The sequence below is a fragment of the Nomascus leucogenys genome, chromosome 14 (assembly GCF_006542625.1).
Source record: "Nomascus leucogenys isolate Asia chromosome 14, Asia_NLE_v1, whole genome shotgun sequence".
In the NCBI taxonomy this organism is placed as follows: domain Eukaryota; kingdom Metazoa; phylum Chordata; class Mammalia; order Primates; family Hylobatidae; genus Nomascus; species Nomascus leucogenys.
This window is the reverse complement of record NC_044394.1, coordinates 42,458,251-42,470,531: the sequence shown is the minus strand read 5'-3', so window position 1 is coordinate 42,470,531 and position 12,281 is coordinate 42,458,251. Positions and strand designations below refer to the sequence as shown.

The following is a 12,281-nucleotide window of genomic DNA, read 5'->3' as shown; positions in this document are numbered from 1 at the left end:
GCCTTCATTCAGCTTAGGAATATAATAAATAGGACAAAGTTGAATAAACGAAATGGAGGGGAGTGAGGTATTCCAGATGGAAGAGGCAGTACGTGGCCAAGAGGAAACAGACCATGCGCCCTGGAGAAAAAGGATGGCCAGACTTGCAGAAACCTGGAATTGGTGATTGGCTTTAGAAGTGGAGAGACAAAAATGGAGGCATAGAAAGTGCCAACATTTGTCTACACAGTGAAGAAAGACGTAAAATAATAAAAACATTGGCATCACCTATAGACTCAAATCCTGTGAGTGAAGGACCTCAGCAATGAAGGATGGATTGAACCCGTGACTAGCTTTCTTCAGCATATGTAAAATGATGTCTGCTTTTCTTCTCTATTTGTCATTTTACCGACTTTTTATATATAGTAGTTTCCCCATATCCATGGAGGATGCATCCCAAGACCCCCAGAGGATGCCTGAAACCACAGATAATAACAAATTCTATGTATCCTATCATCTTTCCTGTACATCCTTACCTATCATAAAGTGAGTTTGTAAATTAGGCACAGTAAGAGATTAAAAACAATAACTAGGCAGAGCCCAGTGGCTCACGCTTGTAATCCCAGCACTTTGGGAGGCCGAGGCGGGCGGATCACGAGGTCAGGAGATCGAGACCACGGTGAAACCCCGTCTCTACTAAAAATACAAAAAAATAAAAATTAGCCGGGCGTGGTGGTGGGCGCCTGTAGTCCCACGTACTCGGAGAGGCTGAGGCAGGAGAACGGCACGAACCCGGAAGGCAGAGCTTGCAGTGAGCCGAGGTCGCGCCACTGCACTCCAGCCTGGGCGACAGAGTGAGACTCCGTCTCAAAAAAAAAAAAAAAAAAAAACTCATAATAAAATAAAACAATTATAACAGTACAACCTAGTGAAAGTTATTTGAATGTGATCTCTCTCAAAATATCTTATTGTAGTAGTGTATTGTAGGGTAACTGAAATGATAGAAAACAAAATTGCAGATAAAGGAGGATATTGTAGTAAAATAAAGGGGGATGGGTAGAGCGTAGGAAGCATTCACAATTAGAACAGTTGGCAGTAGGGAAAGAAACATACTTTAAATTGGAATGTGGGTCACATGGCTGCCTCCTGCCAGTCATGATCGCAGGGTACAGAGGCCTCTGGTATGTCAGGTTTTCTCTCCCACCACTAATACTGCCCAAAAGACTCCATCCATCAGCATCCAGAGCTGAATCACACACAACCCAGATTGTCATTTCTGATGACTTTGACTTAAACAGACCTATTTTTAATCTTTTAAGTGTGTGTGAAACTAGCAAGGCCTAATGAATTGAGTATATGGATGAGAGTTGTGGCCTCTGTGACGTTTTCTCCAACCAGAACCTACTGAAATAGCACAGATGGTGATAAGTATGGTTCAAACACGAGAATTCTTGGAAAGATCACTGGGTAAGTGACAAGAATCTCAGTCTCCTGCCATTTCCATCTCTGCATTTACTTACGGTGTGAATTTGGACGAGTCATGTAATCTTCTGGCTTCAGTGTGTTTATCTCTGTAATTAATATGTTCAGTAACAGTTCTTCCCTGTGACCTAAAAATAACCACTTTTTCCAAAGGTATATATTAGAACTATATACATTTATAATATATAAATATCTCACATTTATATACTTAATATATGTAATAAACATATTACACATGTAAATTTAATGATCTACCCTATTCTCAGCCTCTACTTTCCTCTGATAATGACATCATTCAAATACTCTAAAAAGCTCATATTATAGAATCTTTATATTTAAAAGTTTTATAATGCTCTAAACTTAACTGCATATTGCTAAGTGAAAGAGGCCAGTCTGAAAAAGCTACATACTGTATGATTCCAACTATATGACATTCTGGAAAAGCCAAAACTATAGAGACAATAAAAGTATCAAAGGCCTTTGGGGGATCAGGGAAATGGGTGAGGAATTAAATAAATGGAGTACAGCACACTTTTAGGGCAGTGAAACTATTGTGTATGGTACTCTAACAGTGGATATGTGACATTACACTTTTATCAAAACCTATAAGCCCCAAACAGGATGTTGTAAATGTAAACTCTGGACTTCATTTATTTGTAGAGACAGGACTTTAGTTAAAAGTCCATATTGGTTTATTAATGGTAGCAAATATACCACACTAACACCAGATGCTAATAAGAGCAGAAACTGTGTTGGGAGGTGGGAAGGCATATGGGAACTGTACTTTCTGTGTAATTTCTCTCTGTAAACCTAAAACTGCTCTAAAATTTTTCTATTGAAATTTTCAATTATTTCAGTTATTCTCTATAAATTAGCATACCTATCGGCCCCCAATTACCTTGCTAATTTTAGGTTACTTATTTATATATGGTTCTCGATTTAGTCTCCTTGGGCAAGTAGTAAACTGCATGGCTTTTACTCTCTCTGACTTTCTTTTTCTGTCCTTCACAGAAATTGAAGTTCAAGTATAAGGAGAATTTTTACATCGCCTAGGTTCTAATTTGGAAGGTTCCTAACAGCCCTCTGTCCTCTTCTGGTGCTCACTGTGAAAGAATTTGCACCTGCAACACTAAGTGTTTGTGCTAGAATCCACTTCTGATGTTGGCTGCTCTGACACAGCTTCCATTAGGTATTTATGTTGAGTTCTTTCATTTTATGTTGCTCTAATAGAATACTTGAGACTGTGTGATTTACAAAGAGCGAAGTTTTATTTCTTACAGTTCTGGAGGCTGGGGAGTCCACCCCAAGTGCTGGCACCTTGTGAGAACCCTCTTGCTGTATCATTCCATGGCAGAAGGCAAAAGTGCAAGAGAGTGCCAGAGAGCAAGAAGGGGGAAGAACTCAGTTTTATAAGAAACTCACTCTCAAAATAACTAACCCATTCCTACTATAGCAACATTCATCCATTCATGAGGGCAGAGCCCGCATGACCCAATCACATCTTACTTGGCTCCATCTCTCAACACTGTTCCACTAGGAATTAAGTATTTAACACATGACCTTTGGGAGACACATTCAAACCATAGTATATGTCCTCTGTGCAGTTGCCTTGTCTAGATGTAGGACACTGAGAATTTACCACCCTAGCCAGCATTGACGTGCTCTCTATGTGGCTCAAGAATTCTTGACTGTGTCTCCACCACACTTCAAGACCCTCTATGAGCCTGGCTTTTGGACTTCTATGGTTCCAGCCCTTGCTAGATACGGGTTTCTCTAAGAGATCTGTATTCTCCACAGTCTGTATACAGAAAAGACAGTCTCAAATTCTCCTCTGATTTAGGGCCCTGATAAAAATTACCTGGTCTTCTACTCTACCACCTCACCATACCCTTTCAGGTTTTGAACCTGGGAGAGACAGAATATGGAACCCTTTCTTAAAAATGAATGCATACTTGACATTAATAAGGGATTTATAATCTATTCATTATGAAATCCTCAGGAACATATAGGTTTTTCCAAGGAGTAAAAAATAATCATTTTCATTTAAGTCATATGTCAATCAACAATATTTTTTACACAATTAAAAATCTCATTTTTGCTATGAAATGTGGAACACATATCCTTTTTTGTGAGGCAGGGTCTCACTATGTCGCCCAGACTGGAGTGCAGGGGGTGATCTCGGCTCATTGCAACCCCTGTCTCCCGGATTCAAGCAATTCTCCTGCCTCAGGCACCCGAGTAGCTGGGTTTACAGGAATGTGCCACCTTGCCCAGCTAATTTTTTTTTTGTATTTTTTTTTTTTAGTAGACATGGGGTTTCACCATGTTGGCCAGGCTGGTCTTGAATGCCTGACCTCAACTGATCCACCTGCCTTGGCCTCCCAAAGTGCTGGGATTACAGGCATGAAGTCACCACACCCGGCCGCATTTCCTTTTTGAAATGTGATTTATTTTATGAGGAAGTGTGTGAAATATGAACAAATGAATAAACAAATCTCATATTTTTTATGTTAATGGATTTGTGACCAGGCTAAGAAATAAACAGAAGTAGTAAATGAGAGATGTTGGCTTGAACTCATGTGAATTCCTGTGTGTTTGCTAATTGGTGAAGGAAATGGGCCAACACCAACTTGGAACACATTGATGCTGATTTCCAATACTTCATCAAAGGCAAGCATCTAGGGAAGTGGAGCAGACAAAATCAAGGACTTAGGGCTCGGCAAGAACTGGGTTTGCTAGATGTCTGCTAGGCAGCTTTCATCCCATTAACCTCTGGGATGCTGTGTCCATGTTGTCCTTCTAGATAAACAGAGGAATCGACTCTGTAGAGCTACTATCAGCAGAGTCTAAGGCCACCTTCAACATTTCCCCTTGATTCCTATGGGTAACATGAGAGCCAAAATTTCATCCGACCCATGCTAATCACCATTGTTTACGAGGTTCTTAGATACCCCGAGACTCTCCAACATGTCCACTCACACGATGGGAGCTAAGTAGCACTGAAATGTAAATTTAAATAAAAAAAATTTAATAGAACATTTGATAAGATTTCAACCACGATAAGTAAAAGCTCACATCTAATCCACTTAGAAAGGTCTCTGGATACAGTATACAAAATCATTTGTATAAAAATACATATACATGCACAACTCAATTATATTTCTATGTATGAACGATTAATAAAAAGAAATGCAAAGAATAAACCTGGAGGACCTAAACTGTCAGATATGGAATGTGTTATTAATTTACAGTGTCAGGCAATAAGGACAGGGTAGAAAAACCATCAATGTAGAATAAAATGGAGTCTAGAAAAAGATTCAAAAGTAGAGAAAACTTGATTTATGACATATGTGGCACTGCAGTTTACAGAAAAAGCTTAACTTTTAAAAAATGTTGCTGAGTCATTGACCATCAATTTGGAAAAACAGTGTCGTAGCCCTTACCTTACACCACAATTAAAAATTTATCCCAGTTGCATAGATCTAAATGTGAACAGCAAAACAATTAATGTTATAGAGAAAAACACAGGAGATCACATCACACTCTTTAGAGGTGGCACACATTTTTAAAACAGAACACAAAAAGCATGATCCACAGGGGGAAAAAAGAAAACTGGATTATGTTCAACTGAGCATTTTATTCAGGAGAGCAGTGGGACACAACACAAAGTAAAAGATGTTTACTATGTATATATACAATTTAAGACTCATATCTAGAATATACAAAAAGAATGTATCAAAGAACAGAATATGTATAAAGAACTACTATCAAGTGAAAAGGGTAAGTCAAGAGATCCAAAAAAAATTAGCCCAAGGCTTGAATATATATTTTACAAAATTATATATATATATGGACAGTAACACACTAAAAGTGGCTCAACTTATAAGGAAAATTAACTTAAACTTGGTGTCAGTAAATACATACTCCAGTGATTATAATGAAAACAGACCAAAAAAACTAATTTTTTTTTTTTTATAAACTACTGATGACAGTTTAAGCTGGCAAAAATTCTTAGGAATTCTGTTTGGCGGTATCTATTACAATTGAAAAAGTGTTCAGAATCAGTAAATCCACTCCAAGCTATGTGCCCAACAGAAAATAGTACCGATTTTAACCAAAAAATATGTGCTAGAATGTTAATAGAAGCAGTCATGGTGACAGTCCTACCTGAAAACTGCATAAATGCCCATCCACATTAAAATGTATGAATTAATTGTGGCATAGTCACATAATGCCACTTCCAGAAAAACATGGAAGAATCTTACAAACATACTGCTAAATCAAAGCATCCAGACACCAAATAGTACATATTGCTATATTTCAAAACTAGCAAAACAAGTCAATGCTGTTAGAATTTATGATATGGTTATCTTCAGGAAAGGAAAGGCCGGTAGCGACTGGAGAGGAGTACTAGAGACACTTTTGTGGTGCAGATAATGTTCTGTTTCCCAGCCTGGGATCCTGCTAACCAGGCATGCTCAATTTGAAGAAATTCATCAACATATTTGCATTTATGATATGGACACTTACAGTCTTGAATATATTATCTGAATAAAAATTTTTTTAATAATCGATTGATAGAGGAAACTTAATGATGACTAAGAAGAAAGGGACATGACATTTGATACACATAAGTAGTTGAATAAGTTATCAATGTACAGAGTAATGCAGGAATAATAAAATAATTCCTCCAGTAAATAGACTTTTACAAATTTTACCAAGCAGTGTGGTATTTCCAGACCAAAAGAGAAAGAAGGAAATGATTCATGACATACAATTTGAATCTTTATTATTTTTGGCACAACCCTGTGGAAAGCAAATGGACTTTCAAGAAGAATTATGTTGTTTTGAATCTTCACTACCAAAAATTCCCAGAGAGGATAGCGCTTGCACAAACACGCTCACCGTAAAATGCACTTTTCATAGCAAACACCTGAAAGTAACTGAAAGGTCTCACTGCAGTGATACGGTAAAGGCAGCTGAGACTGGTTAGGGGAGCTGATAGCGCTCACCTCTTCACAAGTTCACAGTCAGGGACATCATGTTGGCTGCCTTGATCTTTGAAATGCTGGTGGTTTAACATTTACAAACTGGGTGAAAGGAAATAGATATTTTTCTACCATATATTGGCAATATTAAAGAGCAATTAAGTTTAAGAGACTTCATACTATTCTGCTGAAAGTGCTTCATTACAGTTTTTTTATACTGCCATTCAATTACACACATATATGATTTAAAATGATACATGGGGGGAAAACTAAAGGAAATGCAGTATATTAATCTCAGAAGCTATGGTTTCATAACTGTTAGGCTATCCTATAGTTTTAAATTATTTACAAAAGCCTATTATAAAATTTTAAAAGATAGTAAAATGCATTAAGCTCTTAAATTCATTCAGAACGGCTACAAATAATGAGTCTTTAAAAATTTGTATTTATTATGAAATGAATAAGACCTAGTAACTCCAATGCTTATATCAGCTGAAGCTTGCTGCTGTCAGTATGTGTCTTCATTTTTAAAGTCCTAATTTACTGTATTGTTTGAAATAGCGTTAAGATATATGTTTCATTTGGAACACTTAGTTTTTCTTAAAAGAAAGACAATTAGTACAAAAGGGATTAACATCCACATAGTTACAAAATTCAAATAATATGGGTAAAATGGTACACTCTATTAAAAAGGATTCAACCCATTAGTTACAAAAGTCTGTGCACATTGTTGTAGGACTCCAATATGCATAGCATTACCCTTTAAGACTTGTACTTCAAATGTAACTTAAAACTACCATACCAAAATTAAAAGCACAGAAACCCACGAAAGCCATAACACGATAGCCAAGCAAGCAACCAAGTATTACATATTGTTTTATTTGTGGACGAATATGTATTAATTGCAATATCATATGAGCTTCATGTTTTCAGTATAAGACATCATATGTTGTAAAATCTAGGTAATCACAGGGCTAATTGGATAAAATATGGGATTTGTTTATCTGCTACTTAAGACATAATCTTTTGGCTTACTTTGTGAGTCACACTCTAAACATTTGTTTTTAACATGTGATGTAATAAATTTTAATAAGGCTCCCTTTTGAAAGGGGAAGAGCTCTGTATGAGCAGGAAAATGTGTCTGTTGATGCAGTGAAATGAAGTTATTTTAATGTATTCCTTTTTACAGCTATGTAGGCAATTGTTAATCATATTTCTACCAGCAAAACAAAACTATATATGTGTGAGTGTGTGTGTATACCTGTGTGAGAGAGAGAAATAGGGATGGAAGAGAACACTAAGTCTAATGCATTAAAATTCAGTTAAATTTTCAGCCTAAGTCAGACTGCCCACAAGAGTATCATTTGGCCGGGCGCCGTGGCTCATGCCTGTAATCCCAGCACTTTGGGAGGCCGAAGCGGGCGATCACCAGGTCAGGAGTTCGACAGCCTGGCCAACATGGAGAAACCCCGTCTTTACTAAAAATACAAAAAAAATTAGCCAGCTGTGGTGGCGGGCGCCTGTAATCTCAGCTACTCGGGAGGCTGTGGCAGGAGAATCGCTTGAACCCGGGAGGCAAAGGTTGCAGTGAGCCCAGATCGTGCTTGCACTCCAGCCTGGGCGAAAGAGCGAAACTCCATCTCAAAAAAAAATTATAGATAGATAGATAGATAGATAGATAGATAGATACAGATATAGATATAATTTAAGATATTGCAGAGTGTGTGTGCTGGGGCATGGAATGACCTCTGAAAACAGGCTGCAGGGGGCATCATGTGGTTGGGCACGGACCCCGAGGTGCGAGGGGACCCTGAGCTCCCAAGGCTGAGAGGGTCAGAGGCAGGGCCTGGGGGCCCCAGGGCAGCCTCCACAGCCAGCCACAGACACAATAAGCATCCTTGTCCATGACACAGGGGACACAGTGCTCGGTGAGCCAGGTCAGGATCAGATGCTGGTGGTCTCTGTCTAGTGCGGGTCTCGCTTTCTGATGCAGGTGCGCCTTGGGCTCCCACAGGAAGCGGTCACATCCAGACTCACCAGGCCTGAGATGTTGGAAGATGGAGAGCGCTTGCCACGGGAAAAATCCTCCAAGAACACAAGAATGAAACTTGGCCTGCATCTGGGACATCCTTCTCTACGGCTGGTCTGCAAGGCAGGTGCTCTGCACATGCTCCTTGGCTGACTCCAAGGCAGAGAAGAAGCACGTGAGCCGCACCCCCACAGGAGGCATGGACATTTGCCTCCCTTTTATAATAGCTGTATTCAAATAAGGTATCCTGGAAGCCTCGTTCTGATAGGATGAGAGCAGACTCCATACTACAACACGGATTGGATAATAGTCTCCAACTCTGATTGGTTAAGATTGTGCAATCAGAGATGGAGATTATTATCCAATAAGAGTTGTCAAAAAGGTTCCTTGCGCAGGTATCGTCATGGACCGGAAGTGACGACACCGGAAGTGACGACGACCGGGAGCGTGTGCGGTGCACGCCTGCCTTGAGGCCAGCCTCAGACAAGGGTGTTCCAGGTGCAGGCGAAGCGTCTTCCATGTGTTCCTGGAGGACCGTCCGAAGACCCTCTCCATTCTCCCAACCTCTCGGGCCTGGTGAGTCTGGATGTGAGCGCATCCCACGGGGCCCAAGGCACAGAGAGAGAGGAACGGGGTAGAGGGAGGGAAGCGTGTGCAGGAGCCAGGAGCGCCAGGCTGCCCAGGCTTCACCCCATGGCCGCCGGGAACCGTGGCCCCACTCGGCCAAAGGCAGAGTCCGGCCCTCCTCCTGCTGGCACTATCACCTCCCTGGGGTCCTGCCTTCTGGGTCCCTGCAGGCTTCCTGTCATCTGGCACTGGAAATAAGCTAGCGAAACAAAATTTCGTGAATATTGGCCTTTGCATCTTTTTCTTCATTTTCAATGCTGGTTTTTCTGTTGGGTCATTTATGTTCTTACATTGATTTGAATAATTTTAAAATGTATTTTATAAATTAATTCTTCATGGGCTCATTTCTAGTGTAGATAGTTGTTTCCTAGTCTGGTCATTGTTCCTTAATTTTATTTTGCATTTCTTTCTTGCTGATACATAGGAATCTAATTGATTTTGTGTATTTATCTTGCATCCTGTAGCCTGGCTTAATTCACATATTCATAGGCATCATTTTTGGATTGTGGTGTATTTTTCATGTACATAATAGTGTCAGCCACATACAATAACAGCTGTATTGCTTAAATGTTGGTTCTTACGCCTTTATTTTTGTTTTATTGTCGCAGTTACACCTCCAGCACTGTGTGAAATAGAGGGGATGTGTCCAGGAAGTCTTGCTTGGTTCTGATTACAGTGGAAAAGCTTCAGTGGTCCCGTATTGTAATTTCATTTTAGACAAGCTTAGTCAGATTAAGGAAGCTGCCTTCCTTTACATTTGCTAAGAGTTATGACTAATTGTTGAATTTGAATAAATGCTTTTTTTACATATATTGTGAATAATACTGTTTTTCTCCTATTTTTCTGCAAATAGGATATTTTACATGATCTATTTTTTTAATGTTAACCAATCCTGCATTTTCTTAGTATACCCCACTTGGTATCCATGTGTTATGTTTTCATATGTGGTTTAATTCATATGATACAATTTTTCTTAGAATATTTGTATCTCTGGCTGGATGCGGTGGCTCATGCCTGTAATCCCAGCACTTTGGGAGGCCGAGGCGGGCGGATCACCTGAGGTCAGGAGTTCGAGACCAGCCTGACCAACATGGCAAAACCCTGTTCCTACTAAAAATACAAAAATTAGCTGGATGTGGTGGCGGGCGCCTGTAATCCCAGGTACTTGGGAGGCTGAAGTAGGAGACTTGCTTGAATCCGGGAGTCAGAGGTTGCATTGAGCTGAGATTGTGTCACTGCACCCTAGCCTGGGAGACAGAGCGAGACTACATCTCAAAAAAAGAATATTTATGTTTCTGTTAATGAAAGAGTGGGTCTATAATTTTCTTTTTTTCTAATGTCTTGTTCAGATTGTGGTATCAATGTGATGCTAGCCTCACAAAACAAAATTGAAAAATAGTCCCTATATTTCTTCTCTTTGGAAGGGTCTGAGAAATTTAGGTGTTTACTTCCTTAAATATTTGGAATATTTCTTTAGTCTGGGCATGGAATTTTACTTGTGGAACATTATTTGTTAGCTGTTTTTTTTTTTTTTTAACAATTCAAATCCTTTAGTATATATGGTAGTTTTCTTGTTTTACGTTATTTCTGTGTCCAGTTTTGTAAGTTTATTTTTCAATGTGATGTAATTTCATCTCTGTCGTCAAGCTTGCAGTCCTAAGTATTTCTCAAAATTTTCGTAGTATCTTGATACACTGCTCTGTAGAGCAGGCCTCTATTTTCATTCCTGATGTTGGTCTTTTGCGTCTTTTCTCTTTGCCTTAATCAGTTTTGCTAGTGGTGTATTTAGTATGTTAATATTTATAAACCAACTTTTTTTTTTTTTTCTGACGGAGCCTTCCTCTGTCGCCCAGGCTGGAGTGTAGTGGTGCGATCTGGGCTCACTGCAAGTTCCACCCCCTGGGTTCATGCCATTCTCTGGCCTCAGCCTCCCGAGTACCTGGTACTACAGGCACCCGCCACCATGCCTGGCTGTGTAAACCAACTTTTATCCTTGATTTGTCTCCATTACGTTTTTTTTCCTATTTCATTGATGTCTGCTCTTTATTATTACTTTCATTCTGCATTCTTTCGTTCTAATCTTTTTTAGTTCTTGAAAGGTTTATGTGATTGATTTTCAATATTTTTTCTATTCTAACACATTCCCTTAACATGTGTCCTGTTTCTGTCTAAGCGGGGATTTATCAGGCAGCCCACATTTTCCCATAGGTGTTTCCAGACCCTGTGTCTGCAGCCGCATTGGCCTCCCAGTGTCTCCACCCTGTATGCTTGCAGCCATGTCAGGCTTTGTGTGTCTCCATCCTTGTGCCTGAAGCCTGTATCTTCTCTCTAGTATCACCATCCCATAATGACTGAAGCCTATGTCTGCCCTTGTGTATTGTCACCTGATCTGTCCTCTGCCTGCAGTTTATGCCAGCTGTCAAGTCTCCATTTCTTGCACTTGCAGCCCATGCCAGGCATGTGAGTCTCCATCCTGTGTGCTTCCAACACATTACTTGCTTTGAGTGTTGCCATCTCCTTAGCCTTCAGGCAGTAGCAGTCCTCCAGTGTCTCAATCCCTGTGCTTGCAGCCCATTCTGATATTTTCATCTGTCTGTTCCCTGAGCTTCTGCCCATGCCAGCCTGTGTTTGCTGCATTCTTTGTCCCTCTAATCCATGTCCACAGTCAGTGTTTTCATTCATGCTTTTCAGTCGTGTCTGCACTCGTGTGTCTCCTTCTGTGCCTTTAGCCCATTTTTGTCCTTTTTCTGGATCATTTCTCCCAGGAGAGTATGCCCAAAACTCCTATCCCCAGTGTTTGTACCTGCAGCTAGTCTCTTTCGTTGAGTGTCTCTGTCTGTTGTTACTGCAGCAGAGGCCTGTCATTGAGTGTGCCTGCTTCCCAGCCCTGTCTTCTTGTGTCTCCAGCCCTTGTGCATGCAGCCCACGATAGGACTCTTGTGGCTCCACCCTTCAGCCTACAGCCATATCTACCTTCGGGTGTCTTTATCTCTGTGCTTCCTGCCCATGCCAGCCTTCACCTACTCCTCTGTCCTGCCCATGTCTGTCCGTGCTGTGCCTCTCTGCCATGCATCTGCAGTCAGTGAGCTCCCTTTGTATCTGGATGCCTTATGACTCTAGCCCAGGTCTTCTCTCCTGTGCCTGCAACTCAAGTCTGCCCTTGAATGTCCCCATCC

The 12,281-nt window shown here is 40.3% G+C and overlaps 1 long non-coding RNA gene across 1 annotated transcript; it reads left to right on the top strand.

Moving 5' to 3' along the window:
- Positions 1-312: 312 nt before the first annotated feature.
- On the top strand, positions 313-9,913 carry LOC105739120. Its single transcript, XR_001114990.2, has 3 exons — positions 313-525; positions 2,473-2,650; positions 8,464-9,913. It is a non-coding gene; the product is annotated as an uncharacterized LOC105739120 (long non-coding RNA).
- The last annotated feature ends 2,368 nt before the right edge of the window (positions 9,914-12,281 follow it).